The sequence below is a fragment of the Loxodonta africana genome, chromosome 4, assembly GCF_030014295.1.
Source record: "Loxodonta africana isolate mLoxAfr1 chromosome 4, mLoxAfr1.hap2, whole genome shotgun sequence".
NCBI lineage: Eukaryota > Metazoa > Chordata > Mammalia > Proboscidea > Elephantidae > Loxodonta > Loxodonta africana.
This window is the reverse complement of record NC_087345.1, coordinates 128,790,751-128,804,257: the sequence shown is the minus strand read 5'-3', so window position 1 is coordinate 128,804,257 and position 13,507 is coordinate 128,790,751. Positions and strand designations below refer to the sequence as shown.

Genomic DNA, 13,507 nt, shown 5'->3' with positions numbered 1-13,507 from the left:
TAGTCACACAATGGAATATTATTAGGCCGTAAGGAGAAAAGAAGATCTAATAAATGTTATGACGTGGATGAACTCTGAAAACACTATGCTGAGCAAAATAAGTCAGACCTGAAAGGACAAATATTGTATGATTCTATTTAGATAAAATACCCAGAGTATGCTAATGCAAAGAGACCAAAATTCATTAGGGGTTACCAGGGTAGGTGGGAGGGGGAAATAGGGAGTATTGCTTAATAAGTACTGAGTTATTTTTTTTATGATAAAAAAGTTGGAAACAGATTGTGGTGACATTTGTCCAACATGGTGAATGCAATTAATGTTACTGAACTATACATGTAAAAATGACTGAGGTGTTTTATTACATATATTTCACCACAATAAAAATTTAAAGAAGAAACAGAAACAATAAAATCAGAAAAACAAAGCAAAGCAAACAAAAATCTGTGCAATTGCTCTACTTGGTTGTCTAGTATTTTGTTGAAGAGATTTAGAGTCTATATAGAAAGAAGAATTTTTCCATAATATATATTTTTTGTAATATATTTGTGGTTTGGTATCAGAGTAACCCCAGCCTCATAAATGAGAGATGAAGTGTTTTATTTTCTTCCATTTTTTTAATAACTGTGTGTAAAGATAGGTATTCATTCTATTTGAATGTTTCTTAGAACTCATCAGGAAGCCATTTGGGTCTAGAGTTTTACTTGTGAGAAGTTTTTTAGTTATGAATTCAATCTCTTATTTCAGTGTATTCATATTTTCAATTTCTTCTTGTGTCAGTTTCATATGCGGCATTTATATTCTCCTACCAAATGAGGTGAGCTAAAAGTGAGACAGCAGAGCAGTGGCTCATACCTCTGTCAGCCAGAAGGTCATGCATCCTTTAGTGAGGAGGCCTGGTTACTCTCCTAAAGGAGGCCTGCTATGGCTGGGAAATGAGAAGAAATTTCTAAAGACGTAAATCCGGGCCAAGAACAAACATGTGTGGTCTTCACAGATTGTCCTGTTAGGGCTCAGAGTGAGACAAGAGTGGAGAAAGTAAATGGCTCATCAAATGTCTTTTAAGGTGTGAACAGGAATGTTTCACACATGGGCTATTCTGAAGTCAGTTTATGTCATCACACACCTCCAGAACATAGGAGATGCTGGGCTCTTATTAAAAGGACAAAGAAGATGTTTACATGTGTCATATAGATTGTCCCTTTTCAAGTGCTTTTAAGAAATTGTTCACATATTCTATAGGATGTTAAGGTGTAGAGGTCTTAACCACCCATGCAGTAAACTTGTTTCCTTCTCATCACAAACTATTAAAATTTGAGCCATGTTAAGAATATCTTAGATATTGAAATCACACTTTTGGACTAGATTGCTAATTCATGGTGTTACATTCCTCTTTTTTACACATCCTTAATAAATCTTTTCTATTATTCTGGAAAATATTCTAAACATTATGACACTGTTGTGAACAAGTATTTAAATTTAACACTAGTTACTACATTTTCAACTTAATTGTTGGTGGCACTCAAAATTATCTTCTTAATTCATCTGCTCTAGTTTTTTTTTTTTTTAATTCTTGCACTAAGTCTTTAAAAACAAATCTTTGAATTTTCAGATAACCCCTGATAAATATCATCTAAAAGGATAAAACATTAAATGATACTGAACTTTATCACCATGCCAGATAGTGAAAAAATTAACATACTAATTATATTATTAATTTATTCATCCTTGAAGTATAACTAATTTCTTATATTTTAATAAGAATATGTTGAAAATGACAAAAATTCAAGTCTAACTATTTAGGGCAAGAAAACTACTCTAGACTTATCAAATAGGCAAATATATCAGTAAGGCTACAAGAGAATATAAACTAGACAATATACCAGTACACACATACACACACAAACTTATATACATGTACAGAATACACTTATTTTTGAAATACACTTACAATATTTTCCCAAAAGTCAGTATATGCTTGTATTTCCAAGAATATAAATATAAAACATGTAAAATTGTGCTGTAGCCACTAGCTAAGTTAACAGATGGGTTCTTGAAATGTGGCTATTTGGATTTAAATTTAAATTAAAAAAAAAAAAAAACCCATTGCCATCGAGTCAATTCCGATTCATAACGACTCTGTAGAACAGAGTAGAGCTGCCCCATAGAGTTTCCAAGGAGTGCCTGGTAGATTTGAACTGCTGACCTTTGGATTAGCAGCCATAGCTCTTAACCACTATACCACCATGGTTTCCATAATAAATAAAATTTTAAAAATAAGTTCATTTTTCACACTAGTCACATTTTAAGTTAAATGTAGAACACTTCCATTGTTATAAATTCTCTATCAAGGGTATGAGTTAAATATACTCTTCAAAATACATAAATAATAAAAATTTTTAAATCTTTATGTGATTTTTAATTTTTAACACTACTAACTAATGTATGGTCAAAAGAATGATCACAAGGAGTGTTCATAATTTTGAGATAAACTAAACTAAAATTACAACATCAATAGCAGGTTTTGTGAAAAATTGATTGCCTTAAATGGGTGTATTAGAACAAAGAAGTCTGAAAATCAATTGTTTGAACCTTCATCACAAGAAGAAATTGGGGCCTTCTCAGGTCTTTCCTCGGCATGCACACAGCCCTGTACAACGGTACAGCCTTCTAAATACCCAAGTATATTTGTGGGCTTTTCAAAGCTCTCTCTGAACATCTTGTTCCCTAAATCTTCCTTTTAATCTTTCATCAGACTCTTTTGGGCCACAACTGGTATTGCAGCCTCAGGTAGCTGTAAAGTTAAACAATTGCTATTGATTGTTTCCAGTAAACAATTTTCCCAGGGAGCTAGCTCCAACTGTGTCAACTATCCACAAAGTACTGTGAGTGGGGTTTTCCAGGGAGCCTGAGAAAGGTCAAAGAATGACAATTTTGTGGTTATGGGACTCTTAAGAGCTCCAAACTTAGTCTTCCTGTTCAGTAGTGGCACAGCTGCTAGTTTTCCCCATGGAGCTCCCCGTGGAGCTGGGGGAAAGATGTTTGGTATGAGCTCAAGCTAAAATGCCACATACACTGTCTTTCTTACTGAGGTTCAGCATTTCTTCTTGATTAAATACTCTCTATATTGTCTCAAGCCTTTGTTTAATTCCCAGAGTCTTGAAAAAGTTGGTATGAAAATTTCTTGCCAGTGTTTTCTTCCCTTTATAGAGAATGTTTACAGAGGTCTTCCCTCCGTCTTTCAAGAAAACTCAACCCCAGTAGAGTTTTCATTATGGAAACTGTTAAGCTGATATTAAAAAATGTATTGAAATGTAAATGGCCAATAATATAGAGAAGAATAAAAAATTTGAGCACTCACAAACCAATTATTCAGATTTCTTACAAGACTGCAATAATTTAGGTATTTTTATTTTGTTACAAAATCAAACAGGTAAGTAAACACATTTAACAATATAAAGGCTCAGGAACACAAGAAATTTGTTATACTCCCAGTTATATTTTATTACTGAAAAGGGTACTGATGAAAATCAGCCAAGAGAAGAAGGATGTAAGATAAAGTCCAGGAGGGTTCCAATGTGGAGCTTACACTTGAACAAATAATGTAATTGGTTACAAGGCTTTTGTAATCATGATATTACTTCCATTTCATAAAATAAAGATACCTGAAGGACTCCAAGCTCAAGTGTTTTAACTCAAAATCTCAAGCTTACAAATATAAGTTTTTGCAGATTCACAACTGGCTGATTGAAGGCCAGGTGAGAATAGCATAGCACAGCTGTACATTTGATTTGATGGCTCTGTTATCCTGTAATGCATAAAAATGCATAAACCCGTTATATTTTGTGTGGCAATCCATAAAACAATGGCATTTTCCATGCAACAATAATAGAAGAGTGTTGTAGAAATTGGTAATGACATTTCTCTAAAATATTAGTAATAATTATTATGAACACTGAGTACAAAACCCAGTACCCAGTGCCGTCAAGTCGATTCCGACTCATAGCGACCCTATAGGTCAGAGTAGAACTGCCCCAAAGAGTTTCCAAGGAGCGTTTATTCTTAATATTTACGTCAACATTTCAAGTCATTAATTTTCAATTTCTCTCTACATGCCTATAATTCAATCTAATCATACTTATTAAAATACTTATCAAAATTTTTATTTTTTGTATTTTTTCTTCTTCTGTATAACATCATTCTGAAGAGCTTACTTTTGGTTTAATGGTGAGCCGTTTATCCACAGCCGGGAATGATCACTGTTTTCACGAGAGAGTCCAATCCATGAAGAAGATGATAGAAAGTCCATAACCTCCTATCATAAAAATATATATATATATATGTTTTAACAACCATTACAGTTTTATTACTTTAAAACATGCAGGTAGTGTTTTACTTCATCTTTAATTTTCAAAAAAATGTTTAAGTGCTAGGCTCTCAAACTAAAAATACATTAAAGTTGAAAATCACATTTCATATTACCAAAAACTCACAAATGCATTTGCTTTTCATTCAAAAATAACTAAACATTAATGCTTAATAGTGTTATAGTTTTACTAAAAAGAAAGTTTAATTCCATGTAACTTAATAGTTGCCAGGGTTCAATAATTAGCATAACAATAAGCCACACCTACTGCCATTGATTGGATTCCCACTCATAGGGATTCTATAGGACAGAATAGAACTGCTCCATAGGGTTTCCAAGGCTGTAGTCTTTACAGAAGCAGACTGCTACATCCTTCTCCCATGAAAAACTCTCATAGCAAGGGTTTAAATAAATCTCCGGATACTATTCCATTCTTCCCTCCAAAAAGTGTATTCCTCTACTATGTTTTTCAGGGTTTGGTTTTTAAAGGAAATTAAAGGACTGAAACTGACAATATAAACGACATGGAAGAAAAAAAATTGGTTTTCTGGGCCCCACATCTTTCTTTAACTGGACTAGTCCTGTTAAAGAAAGACAGTGACACACACACAGAGACACACAGTGAATGAGGAAAAGAAAGAATCCAATACCTAGTAAAACTGTACTTTCAGATACGAAGGGGACATGAATACATTCTCACATGCAGGAAAACTAAAACAATTTGTCAATAGCAAACCTATTCATTACAACTGACTAAGAAAGTTCTTCAAATAGAAAAGAAATGAATAAGAAAGAATGTTGAAGCATCAGAAGGAAGACCGAACAATGGAAAGAGCAGAAATATGAATACGCACAATAGAATATTCTTATCCTCATGAGTTTTCTGAATCATATTTAATGATTTAAACAAACATTATGATGTCATCTGCAAATCAATTCAATAACATTTAGAAGTGGAGAAGGTCCCACTGCTCTCGAGTCGATTCCGACTCATAGTGACTTTAGAGGACAGAGTAGAACTGCCCCATAGGGTTTCAAAGGCTGTAAATCTTTACAGAAGCAGATTGCCACATCGATGTCCCCGTGTAGTTGCTGGTGGGTGTGAACTGTGAATAAATAATATAAAATCCTAAAAATGCTCAAATTACCCACAAGTAGGCAAGAAAGAACAAGAGAAAAAAATAATCAGAAGAAACAATTTGAAAACACAAAATGGCAAACTTAAGCACCGATTTTGATCTTATACTGTAGTGCTGCAGGATGTTACCATTTGTAGAAGATGCATGAAGAATACACAGAATCTCTCTGTATTATTTCTTATAACTGCATGTGAGTTTACTATTATCTCAAAACCAATTTTTTTGAAAAAGTTAATGATATTTCCAACAGCTAATAGCATTCATTTGAAATTGGGATGAAATAATCTTAAGACTGCTTCTGCAAAAGACTGACAATCTACGCCATGTGCTATGCTGTACTTTTATAAGCCTAACTGCTAAACATTTTGGAAGATTATTTATCTTCCATTATGCCATTTTCAAGCTATATCACTAAAACATCTCCTAAGCAAAAAATATATAGATTTTGGTTCTTTGTTGTTGTTAGGTGCTGTTGAGTCGGTTTGGACGTGTAGCCACAGTATTTACAAGGGAATGAAACACTGCCCAGGCTTGCCCCATCCTCACAATCGTTGTTATGCTTGAGCCCATTGTTGCAGCCACTATATCAATCCATCTCATTGGGGGTCTTCCTCTTTTCCATTTGTCCTGTACTGTAACAAGTATGATGTCCTTCTCCAGTGGCTGATCCCTCCTGATAACGTGTCCAAAGCCAAAGTATGTGAGATGACGTCTCAGCATCCTTGCTTCTAAGGAGCATTCTGGCAGTACTTCTTCCAACACAGATATTTTTGTTCTTCTGGCAGTCCATGGTATATTCCATATACTTTGTCAATACCCTAATTCACCCTAAAATCTTCTTCCAGCTTCCTCACTCATTGTCTAGTTTTCTCATGCATATGAGTTGATTGAAAACATCATGGCTTGTGTCAGGCACCTTAGTCCTCAAAGTGACATCTTTGCTTTTTTACACTTTAAACAGAAGTTTTTTGCAGCAGATTTGCCTAATATAATACACTATTCGATAACTCGACTGCTGCTTCCATTGGCATTGATTGTGGATCCAAGTAAAATGAAATCCTTTACATCTTCAATTTTCTCCATTTATCATGATGTTGGTTATTGGTCCATTTGTGAGTATTTTTGTTTTCTTTATGTTGAGGTATAATCTATAATGAAGGCTGTGGTCTTTGATCTTCATCAGTAAGTGCTTCAGCCCTCTTGGCTTTAAGCAAGTAAGATTGTGTCATCTCCGTATGAAAGGTTGTTAATGAGTCTTCCTCCAATCCTGATGCAGCGTTCTTCTTCATATAGTCCAGCTTCTTGAATTATTCGCTCAGTATACAGATTAAATAAGTATGATGAAAAGATAAAACCCTGAAGTACACCTTTCCTGATTTTAATTATGCAACATCACCTTGTTTTTTTCAAATGATTGCCTCTTGATCGGTGTACAGGCTCTGTGTGAGCACGATTAAGTGTTCTAGAGTTCCCATCCTTCACAATATTATATGTAATTTGTTATGATTCACACAGTCGAATGCCTTTGCATGGTCAATAAAACACCGGTAAACATCTTTCTGGCATTCTCTGTTACAGCCAAGATCTATCCGACATCAATAGTGACATCCCTTATTCCATATTCTCTGAGATACGTAGTGACACTATAGCAGAAATACCACAAGTGGGTGGTTTTAACAAACAGAAATTTTTTTTCTAACAGTTTATCAGGCTAGAAATCTGAATTCAGGGTGTCAGCTCTAGTGGAAAACTCTCTCTTCCCATCTGTTCTGGGGGGAGGTCCTTGTCTGTTCAGCTTGTTACATGGTTCCATGGAGATCTCCATATGAATTGGCATCAGTCCTCCAGATCTCTGCTTTCTGGATTGCTTGTTTAATCTCTTTTATAACTCAAAAGAGACTGACTAAAGATGCACCCTATGCTAATTGTGTCTCATTAACTTAACAAAGACAACCCATTCCCAAAAGGAATTATAAACACAGGCATAGAGGCTAAGATTTACATCACATATTTTGTGGGGACAAAATTCAATCAATAACATTCTGCCCTTTGGACCCCGAAAATTCATGTCCTTGCTACACGCAAAACACATTGTCCCCAAAAGTCTTAAATCAACTCCAAATTCAAAATCTCACCTCCTGAATCATCTTAATCAGGTATGGGTGAGATGATATGCATATTCCATCCTGGGTAAAATTCTTCTTCATCTGTGAATGTGTGAAAGAAATCTAGACCCCAAACTATCTTCTTCCAAAATGCAATGGTAGTAGAAGCCCAAGGTAGACATTTCCATTACAGACAGGAGAAAGTGGAGGGAAAGAAGGGATAACCAGGAGGAAGCAAGTCTAAAATCCAGCAGAACAATTTTCATTAGCTGTCAAGGCTTGAAAATAATCCTCTGTTCTCCAGGATGGCCTGGGCAAGGGCACTGCCCCCCCAGAGTCTGGGTATTGGCCACACTCTCTGTATTTTGGGTGGTGGCCCCCAGCCCTGGACTTCAACTCCACCTTCCAGGCCAACAGGGATGGCAACTTTGCTCCTTTGGCTGTGCGTGGCCCCATTCTCCTTGTCCATCTGAGGGGCAACTCACCTGCTTGGCCACAGAAGTCCCAATTTTTCTGAACCTTGGGCATTAAAGCCCCACCTCTACAGCTTTTCATAGCGGCCCCCCAATCCCAAACCCACTGCCTTCGAGTCGATTCCGACTCATAGAGACCTTATAGGACAGAGTAGAACTGTCCAATAGTTTCTAAGGAGGGCCTGGAGGATTCAAATTGGTGGCTTCTTGGTTAGCAGCTGTAGCACTTAACCACTATGCCACCAGGGTTTCCGTAGTGGTGCCACCCTCCCGGAAATTCTTAACAGTAACCCCACACTCTGGAACCGAGTTGGCCAAGGTCTGAGTCTTTGAAACCTTGAAGGCTACAGACCCGCCCTTTGAAACCAAGAAGGCCATGCTTCCATTGCTCCATCCAACAGTTCTGCTAAAGTCTGAGCTGCTCTAGGGATGGTCTTCTTTTTTTGCAGGAGGACAAATGGAGCTCCTTTGGCCCATTTCTTGCCTGTAAAATTCCAAGAGACAAATTCCTTTACTTTTGTTCATTCTCTGCACCCTTCAGTGATGGCTTTTATTTTGTGGTAGTTACACCCATCTGTCACAGTCTTAATCTCTTTAACAAGACATTGAGTGGCCTCATCCTTGGTGAATATCTTAGGACAAGTGTCCTTAGTTTGTAAAACAGAATTTTCTAACCTTTAAGCTCTGCTTTCATTTTCCAGAGTTTATTTTTAAGTCCATCTCTTTCCTCTCACATTTTACTATAAGTTGCAAGGAAAAACCAACCAACCCCATTAAAATCTTGCTTGGAATTCTCCTCAGTTAGATATCCAAGTTCATCCCTTACAAGTTCTGCCATCCACCAAACACTTGAACATAATTCAGACAAGTTCTTTGTCACTGCATAAAAAGAATTGCCCTTCCTCTATTGTCTAATCACGTGTTCATCATTTTCTTTAAAGCCTCACCAGAAGCAAGTTTAACATCCACGTTTCTAGCAACATTCTGTTGCTGGTGTCATATGTATTCTCTAAGGTGATAGAGACTTTCTACATAGCTCTTCTCACTTCCTTCTGAGCCCTCACCGAGTTGCCTTTGACCTCCATAATTCTATCAATAGTCTGTTAGGGCAATCTAGGCTTTTGCTATTAGACACCTTAAAAACCTTTCAGTCTCTACCCATTACTCAATTCTTAAACCACTTCCACATTTTAAGTACTCGTTAGAGCATTACCCTGATTTCTCAGTACCAAATTGTCTTAGTTATCTAATGCTGCTATAAAAAGAAATATCACAAGGGGGTGGCTTTAACCAACAGAAACTTATTTTCTCATATTTTAGGAGTCTTGTGTCCAAATTTAGGGTGCCAGCTCTAGTGGAAGGCTTTCTCTCTCTGTCAGCTGTGGGGGAAGTCCTTTTCTCTTCAGCTTATTTTCTGATTCACTGAAGATCTCTGTGTAACTTGACATCAGTCTTCCCTATTTCTGCTTCTCTGGCTTGCTTGTTTAATCTCTTTTACATCTCAAAAGAGATTGACTAAAGACACTCCCTACACCAATCCTGCCATATTAACATAAAATGAAAACCCATTCTTCAATGGGATTATAATCACAGGCATAGAGGCTAGGATTTACAGCACATACTTTGGGGGACATAATTCAATCCATAACATATGTCTTCTGAACCTGGCTTGAATTTCTGGCAGTTCCCCACTGATGTTCTGCTGCAACCATTTTTTTTTTTTATTCAGGTATTTAGGAAATGCTCTTGCTTTATTAACATAGTAATAAAGGATGTGATATCACTTAAAACCTGTAGCAACTACACATGTCTCACTGTCAGTTTTTTTTTAAATAATTTTTATTGTGCTTTAAGTGAAAGTTTACAAATCAAGTTACTCTCTCACATATAAACTTATATATAGCTTACTACTACTACCACTTATTCTCCCACTAATGAGTCAACCCGCTCCCTCCTTCTAGTCTCTCCTTTTGTGATCATTTTGCTAGTTTCTAATTCCCTCTACCCTCCCATCTCCCCTCCAGACAGGAGATGCCAAAATAGTCTCAAGTGTCCACCTGATGCAAGTAGCTCAATCCTCATCAGCATCTCATTCCAAACCATTGTCCAGTCCAATCCATGTCTGACGAGTTGGCTTCAGGAATGGTTCATCTCCTGGGCCAACAGAAGGTTTGGGGACCATGACTGCTGGGATTCTTCTAGTCTTAGTCAAGCCATTAAGTCTGGTCTTTTTATGAGAATTTGGGGTCTGCATCTCACTGTTCTCCATCCCTCTCAGGGGTTCTCTGTTGTGCTCCCCGTGACGGCAGTCATCAGTTGTGGCCAGGCACCATCTAGCTCTTCTGGTCTCAGGATGATGTAATCTCTAGTTCATGTAGCTCTTTCTGTCTCTTGGGCTCATAATTACCTTGTGACCTTGGTGTTCCTCATTCTTCTTTGATCCAGGTGGGTTGAGACTCATTGATGCATCTTAGATGGCCACTTGCTAGTGTTTAAGACCCCAGATGCCACACTTCAAAGTGAGATGCAGAATGTTTTCTTAATAGAATTTATTTTGCCAGTTGACTTAGATGTTCCCTGAAGCCATAGCCCCCAAACCCCTACCTCTGCCCCACTGATCTTCGAAGCATTCAGTTTATTCAAAAACTTCTTTGCTTTTGGTCCAGTCCATTTGTGCTGACCTCCGCTGTATTGAGTTGTTCTTCCCTTCACACCCAAAGTAGTTCTTATCTACTATCTAATCAGTAAATAACACTCTCCCACCCACCCTCCCTCCCTCCCGCCTCTCGTAACCACAAAAGAATGTGTTCTCAGTTTAAACTATTGCTCAAGATCTTATAATAGTGGTCTTATACAATATTTGTCCTTTTGCATCTGACTAATTTCACTCAGCATAATGCCTTCCAGGTTCCTCCATGTTATGCAATGTTTCACAGATTCATCACTGTTCTTTATCAATGTGTAGTATTCCATTGTGCGAATATACCATAATTTATTTATCCATTCATCCATTGATGGACACCTTGGTTGCTTCCAGCTTTTTGGTATTGTAAACAGTGCTGCAATAAACACGGGTGTGCATATATCCGTTCATGTAAGAGCTCTTATTTCTCTAGGATATATTCTGAGGAGTGGGATTTCTGGGTCATATGGTAGTTCTATTTCTAGCTTTTTAAGGAAACGCCAGATCGATTTCCACAGTGGTGCAACCATTTTTTAATTATCTTCAGCAAAATTTTACTTGTGTGTGACACTAAAGTCATTGTTTGATAATTTCCACATTCTTTTGGATCACCTTTTCAGAATGGGCACAAATCTGGATCTCTTCCAATCAGTTGACCAAGTAGCTGTTTTCCAAATTTCTTGGCATAGACAACTGAAAGCTTCCAGCATTGCATCTGTTTGTCGAAACACCTCAATTGATATCCTTTCAATTCCAGGAGGCTTGTTTTTTGCCAATGCCTTCAGTGCAGCTTGGACTTCTTCCTTCAATACCATTGGTTCTTGACCATATGCTACCACCTGAAATGGTTGAAATAAGCCAAATCTTTTTGATATAATGGCTCTGGGTATTTATTCCATCTTCTTTTGATGCTTCCAGAGTCAGTCAATATTTTGCCCCCCAAATCCTTCAGTATTGCAACTTGAGGCTTGAATTTTTTTTCAGTACTTTCAGATTGACAAATACTGAGTGTGTTCTTCCCTTTTGATTTTCTGTCCTCAGGTCTTTTCACATTTCATCATAATACTTTTTCTTCTTGAGTTATCTATTGAAATCTTCTGTTCAGCTCTTTCAATTCATGAGTTTTGCTTTAGTGAAACTTTTGGAAACATATTCACATAAAGGTTTCTTTTAGCATAAATTTTTCAACTTTACCCCTTTTAACTGTTTGCATGTAGGATTTTAAACTAAAGTTGTTAAACTGAAAACCTGAGAGTATCATTGAATATGTCTTTGACAAGTTTATAAATGGCACTTCTTGATTTCTGGTTAAAGATACTGAAGCAATTGAAAAGGCCATATTTTTCGTCAGGAACTCTTTAGTCATCAAAGTGATATTTTCTCATTTTAAAATTTAAAAGAGGTCTTTTGCAACAAATTTGTACAATGCAATATTTTGTTTGCTTTCTTGACATCTAATTCCATGGGCATTTATTATTGATTCAAGTGGAATGACCATTGACAACATTGATTTTTTTGCCATTTTTTGTGATTTTTTTTGTTGTTTCAGTTTTGAGTATTTTCATTTACTTCACATCCAGATGTAATCAATACTGAAGGCTGTAGTCTTTGACATTCTTTAATAAGTGTTTCAAACCCTCTTCACTTTAGGCAAGCAAGGCTATGTCACAGGTTGTTAATGAGTCATTCTCCAATCCTGATGCTGAATTTTTTTTTTAATATGGCCCAGCTTTTCATATTATTTGTTCAGCATAAAGATTGCGTAAGTAAGGTGAAAGGATACTACAACTCTGCCACAGTTGTTTTCCAAATTTGAACCACAGAGTATCCCCTTGTTCTGTTTGAATGACTGCCACCTTATCCAGTTTAGGCCCTGCATGAGCACAATTAAATGTTCTGGAATTTCTGTTCTTCATAATGTTAAACATAATTTGTTATCATCCACTCAGCTGAATGTCTTTGAAGAGTCAATAAAACCCAGGTAAACATATTTCTAGTATCCTCTGCTTTTGGTAACTCTCCATCTGCCATCAACAATGATATTCCTCATTCAATTCTGGATCCAGCTTAAACTTCCAGCAGTTCTCTGTCAATATACAGCTGTAGCTGATTTTGAATTATCTTCAGCACAAATTTTGATAATTTTTGCATTCTGTTTGATCATATAGGTTTGATAGCTAATTTTTTTTTAATTGAAAGTTTATGCCATATAAGCCATAATCCAAAAAAAAAGAAAATTGTTTCGATGGCTATATTAGTATGTGTAATGGATTGAATTGTCCCCAAAGAATATGTGTATCCATTTGGCTAAGTCATGACTCCCAGTATTTTGTGATTGTCTACCATTTTGTCATCTGATGTGATTTTCCTATGTGTTGTCAATCTTATCTCTATGATATTGATAAGACAGAACTAGTGGCAGTCATGTTAATGAGGTAGGACTCAATCTACAAAATGGATTGTGTCTTGAGCCACCCTCTTTTGAGATATAAAAGAGAGAATTGAGCAGAGAGACAACGGGACGTCATACCTCCTAGAAACAAGAGCCAGGACAGTAGTGTGTCTTTTGGGTCCAGGTTCCCTGGACTAAGAGGCTCCTTCACCAGAGGAAGACTGACAACAAGCACCTTTCTACACAGCCAACAGAGAAAGAAAGCCTTCTGCTGGAGCAGATGCCGAAAATTTGGACTTGTAGCCTACTAAACTGTGAGGGAATAAATTTCTCTTTTTTAAAGCCATCTACT

The 13,507-nt window shown here is 36.7% G+C and overlaps 1 protein-coding gene across 2 annotated transcripts in view; it reads right to left on the bottom strand.

Moving 5' to 3' along the window:
- The window catches only part of LOC111749144 (NKG2-A/NKG2-B type II integral membrane protein-like), a 74,500-nt gene that overhangs the window by 45,109 nt on the left and 15,884 nt on the right, over positions 1 to 13,507 (bottom strand). For both annotated transcript variants that reach the window (XM_064284598.1, XM_064284599.1), the window contains exon 3: positions 4,212 to 4,312. The gene's annotated coding sequence lies outside the window, so the exon portion shown is untranslated. The remainder of the gene's footprint in view (positions 1 to 4,211; positions 4,313 to 13,507) is intronic.